Below are 5,843 nucleotides of genomic sequence, written 5' to 3'. Positions count from 1 at the left end.
AGGACAATCCCTTCCTGCTGCTGGTATCCCTTTTTCATATTGTGCTCCCCACTACATGGACAGCTGTTTTGACCTTCTAGGAAGCAACTGCACCCTTCTTCTTCTTCACGTCTATGCATTTTGACCATAAACACTGTAGCACCCTAAGCCCGTTTTCATCTTGCTGCAGGCAACATTGTTGGGCCATTTGGCCACAAGTGTGAAGGAGCTTCTCCTTAGAGCAGCCATGCCATATGCCAGCTGTTTATAAGCCCTGCTAAGACCAGAGAGTGGCTGGGAAGTTTCTACTTTGTCATGACTTAGCAGCAACAAGTGCTCCTTCTACTGCTAAGCCTCATAGGAGAATAAGTTATTGTTCCAAGGTTGTTTTGTTTTAAGGAATGTAATTTTACTGAGGTTGGGAGTTTTGATTGGTTCTGGGGCTCCCACTCTGCGAATATATAATCTAATAATAGTTGTGTACACATTTCAGTCTGTACGCACTGTGCAATAACCACTTTTGACCAGATAATGTGGCTTTTGCTTCTTCACTGAGGTTGGGTGTGTGTGTTTGGGGGGGGGGCAGGGATTCAGAGCTGTCACAGTCATTGGGTTTTCACTGCATCTCGTGCACAAAGCTAATGCACTTGGAGTGACAGCCCTCTTCAAGGTGGCAGAGGATGGCATGGGGGTTGATCAAATTAATTGTTGTGCTGGAATATTTCAGGTCCTGTAACCTGACTCCTGGAGAATCTCACATCCCAACCCATCTTTCTACCATGATCAGTAATTTGACACCATATGTATTCCTTTCATTGGTCAGATGAGAGAGAAATGATCTCGGATCAACTGAAGGGCCATAACCAATTTTCAAGTCATCCTTCACTCCGTCAGTTTTTCATGTTACAGTGCACAAAGCTTTTCCAAGCATGCCCATCACCTCTCCTTTAGATGGCAAAAAATAATGTATTTCATAGAGATTTCAAAATCCTAGCCTAGAGAAATGACATCCCTACTTAAAAATATATTACTGTTAGTGTGGGTTATAGGAAGTAGTAGGCAGATAGTTTCCTAACAGAGCTTGGAGTGGGCAGAATTCCTGTTATCCATGCCAGTATTTCTAGCTCTTTGTAGCCCACTTGCCATCTACAATCCATCTGAGAATCTTTTATTGATTTGAATTCCTGGGTATGTAAAACCTTGTATGTTTTTGCAATACACTTAGCAAGGGGACACAGAGAATTGGGGAAAGGACTAAAGGAAGGGAAAAGGGGAAATTGGAAACATAGAATGCACACTGGTGGGGCTGGGAAACAAATAGATGGGGTACTAAACCAATGGCGCAAAGTGAGAAGAGAGCCCTGTGAAAGAGGCTTAGTGGGGGTGGCCGTGCAAAAAGATGAGAGTGCATAGTATGGGGGGGGGCAAGACAAAGAAAATGGGTTAACCAAGAAGGCCTTGCAAGTAATATTTGAGTTAAAATTGTTTCGACAATATTTTTCTGCTGCGAATGCAATGATGTAGCCCTCAGGAGTTAGTAAAAATGTAAAAAAAAATAATAATGACCCTCAGAGTGGATTTAGTTCTGCACTTTTAAGCAAAGTAGAATCTGTTCCTGTTAAACTAGAGCCCCCAATATAGCATAGTGTACTGACGTTGCAATCCTATGTAGAGTTACTAGAGCTTAAACCTATTAAAAGAACTGGCTTAGACTGGAGCAACTTTGCACAGGACTGCACTGTGTCTCTGTGCTTCTGGGGCTGGGCTTCTTTAATTCCTCATAATGTTGTTTCCCTATCACATGGCAATCAAGCATTTGTGGGATTTTAAAATTAGGCAGAACATATAAAAATCAAGAAAAACACCCCAAAGGTGTGTAGGAAAAAATATCTTTGGACTATACCACAGCAGACCCATTAATGTATGCGCCATATAGAACATAAAGGTTTAGCCCAGAGAATGCTTTAGTAAAACTCTCTTCATCTTCATGGCTTCTGTGCAGTCCTGCATGGGATCTGCGCTTGCGCCGGCCAGCTGCAGAGAACTGACTTGAAAGCTTTGAGGAGCGCCTGGAGCCCCCCCCCCCGCCCCAGGCCGAGAGCGGGCCGGCTTCCCGCCCAAACGTCACATGACGGAGGGGGGGAAGCGCCCCTCCCTCAGTTCTCTCTTTGCCGCCATGGAGAGAGGACTAGCTTTGTTTCAGAGCGTCTTTTTTTGGACCTCAGATAAGTATTCTCTTCAGGGTTGTTTTGTTGTTTTGTTTTGTTTTGTTGTTTTGTTTTGTTTTTTTGTCAATATGGCTTTATTGAGACCTCTTCCGCACACGTCATGGGGGAAACTGAGCCCCTGGTGCATTAGTAAAGCCAGATTTCCTCACAGACGTTTGAACTGGAGACCGCAGGCCCCAGCGCCGTGGTGACATCAGAGTGGGCTACCAGGCTGTTCGTCTTTTTGACGTAGTCTTCGAAGTGAACACCAGTTAGTTCCCTGTGAAGAAACACTGACCGCTGTTAGCGATTTCTCTCACAACACAGCTGGAATGAATTGTTAAAAAGGAGAGGGTGACAAGACGGAACGCATCTCTGAAACGGAACAAAACGTTAATTTACGATCTACTCATTCTGCATTTGGCAGAATGGTTAAATAAAGCCATACTGGCAAAAAAATAAATCAAATCCTGAAGAGAAAAACTTTTCTGAAGTAAAAGAAAAGGCACGAATCTCTCAAACAGAACAACAATCATTATTTTGTGCCACACTATTTCTACATTTGGCACATTTGTTAAATAAAGCCATATTGGCAAAAAAGAAAAAGAAAAAAAAAACCCTGAAGAGAATACTTATCTGAGGTCCAAGAAAAGACGCTCTGAAACGGAGCTAGCCCTCTTCTCCACGGCGGCGAAGAGAGAACTGAAGGAGGGGCGCCCCTCCTCCCTCCGTCACGTGACCTTTGGGCGGGAAGCCGGCTCGCTCTTGGCCTGGGGCGGGGGGCGCTCTGAAGTTCCTCAAAGCTTTCTAGTCAGTTCTCTGCGGCTGGCCGGCGCAAGAGCAGATCCCCGTGCGTGCCTGCACAGAAGACCACTCGATCCACAACAGTTTCAGGTAAGTGCAACTCTTGTCTCCATCCAGTGGCCTGGATCCTGTGGATTAGGTTTGTGTGCATTAGGTAGTCTCCACTGCGGAGTGCCATTTCCTCTACCTCTAAAACTTCATTTGTTCAAGATCAGAAGTTTTCAGTGGGTCCCTGTGCAAGTGGAATTTTTAGAGGAAGCGTGCTCCATTGTAAAGACACATGGAAGTCATAAGATCTAAAATATAGTCTCTTATAACGAGAAAGAAGCACTACGTGAATACTAAAAGCACTTGACATACGTGATTATAAGCATCCTTACTGCAGTCCTTGAAAGTAAACCAGCCTTTATTACTCCATGCGACAGTGGTTTACCCAAGGCCAGCTGGTGAAATCGTGCTTGAGATAAGACAAAGCTTTCCTTTGGGTACTTTAGTAGATTGACAGAAACTACATACAAAATCCCAGAGTCAAGAATATTTATTTGTTTATTTATTAGAAAAAATATTACTAAATTGCTTCTGAAGCACATTCTGAAGCTTTAGCTCTCTTCTCTGGACAGTGGAAGCACACTGGAGCAGGTAGAACTTGGTGCCTGGCTGTTAACATAAAAGAAACCTAATCCCATGGAACTGTAGGAGAAGAGATATGGGTTTCCTGATTGCCTCCCAAAAACACACTGCCCTTGTCACTCTGAAGCAAACATGTACTGGGCCTGGTGATATGCTGTTCCCTTTTGGACAGGTCTGAATCACTGGGGTCTTGGAAAGCTACGTTTGATGAGAGAACAGCTTAACAGAGTTGAAGTCACTTTTTGCAGGTCTGAGAGCTGAATCAAGCCTTCCAAGAATGGCAGAGCCAAGAGGGGCCAGACACAGTGAGGCTAATATGCCACCAGACAGCAAATGGTTCCTATCAGGCTAAGAACATTGGTCCTGTTCTCTAATGGGTAGGAGTAGAATGCAGTGAGACCTGGTGGCGCACAGGCAACTGTATTCAAAACCTGCAGAGCTGAGACCAAATCTTTTAACAGAGGGCTGGAAGCATAGTCCATATGGTGTGTACAAACAATTGTTAAAGCTACAGGAAAGTAGAAAATGCACACAAGCTATACAGCATCTTCTGAATAGCACACAATCAAGTGCAGGGCAGTGGTCACACAGCAGAAATGGTCAAGAGCATTTTAGCCTAGTTTTTTTGCAAATCAGCATCATACTATACATGAAACTCAAGAGTGGTGGGTGACAGCATCTCCCAGGAAGGGAAAGGAGGGCTGAGCTGGCTACTCAGAATGCCTGTGAGGTCCAAGCGCTGCTGGGTAGCATGTTCAGTGGCTTTTTCTTTTCCTGGTGGTATTTGCAGGGAAGTCTTGACTCAGTCCCATCTTCTCATGTGCTTTGTTCTATGATAACCCCCCGCCAAAGGCTTCCAAGTCCCTAGGGCTCCTTGCCTGTTGCCTCTCTTTCTCTTTGGCTGTGAAAATGGCTTCATACAAGATAACATTTTCCACATGGAATTTGAAGTCTCACAGCACCTTTCTTTGAATTAACTACTTTTCTATGCACAAACTATTCTGTACTCACTTCAGAATGTGTTTTAATATCCCCTTCCTATCTTAAGCATGGTCTGAAAGTGTACAAAAAAATCCCACCCTTTTATAGTACCCTGATTTGGATTATTACAGGGAGGTCAGAGCATTAACAGTCGCACTACTCCTTGGTAAGTGTACAGACTGGGAATAACTGGAGGGATAGAATAGGTAGCACTGCCCTGTTAAGGTAGAACATTTACTGCAAGAAGATGCCCAGATCCCAGACTCCACATATGAGACAAGGTACTTGGAGCAGGAGATCTCTTTCTTGGCCGTGCTCCTACGGAGCCCTTCAGGTGAATTAAACTCCCAGGCTGCAATCTTGAAATACCTAAGGATATCCTGCTCTCTTACTCTGTTACCTCTAAAGATTTTCCTGAACAATTCCCATCCACTCTGCCCCCTTGCGTGCAGCTGGATGCAACCAGGTGTGTGTCACAATTCTCTGTAGCAGTAGTACTGTTGCAAATTCTATTGTTGCAAGCTGCGGTCTTACATCTCAGCAACAACTAAAAGATTCTACCAGGCTGACATTTTGCTTTGAGGGTGGATGCGGCACCACTCGTTTGTCTGCCTGAGCTGCCAGTTCCAAAGCACTAGAGGCCTTTCAGTAATGCTAAGTAATACTGCGTGGTCTACCTTTTTTACCTTCCCTTCTGCAAATATCCCCCCCAACTCACTCTTCATCAGTGTGGCACAATCTGCTGTGTAGCCCTAACAGTGTACAAGAGTCTCAAAAACTTGCTTGCTGGTCACCTGGTGGTACATAAAGTCTCTCAACATAAATGGGGAAAAGTTTCCTTTATGGTAGGGATACTTTAAAAGGGCCCAGGGAGGGAGAGGCAGGTAAGCAGTCGGAATGTATAATTGCATCCACCTACCCCAATGTTCAGTGGTGTTAATGTCACCAGAATCCACAATGTAACAATAAAAACCATTTAGCTGTACTGGCTTTTCATAGACACAGGTAGCAATGTGGAAAATGTGCCCATCACAATAGCAGAACAGTCCATATGGACTACACATTACAGTCCAGGAGATCTGGGAAAGTGTAGGACTTTGAGACTCAACAAAAAGTAACACTTAAAATGTCCTAAACCTCAGCTTCAAGGTTTTGCTCTTGGTACCTGGAACCATGGTCACTGCAATTGATAAAGTATATCGCCTTTCCTCTTTCTGCAGGTGGGTGTGAGGCAAATAAGAG

The sequence above is a fragment of the Euleptes europaea genome, chromosome 6, assembly GCF_029931775.1.
Source record: "Euleptes europaea isolate rEulEur1 chromosome 6, rEulEur1.hap1, whole genome shotgun sequence".
NCBI classification, from domain to species: domain Eukaryota; kingdom Metazoa; phylum Chordata; class Lepidosauria; order Squamata; family Sphaerodactylidae; genus Euleptes; species Euleptes europaea.
Note: the sequence above shows the minus strand (reverse complement) of the source record.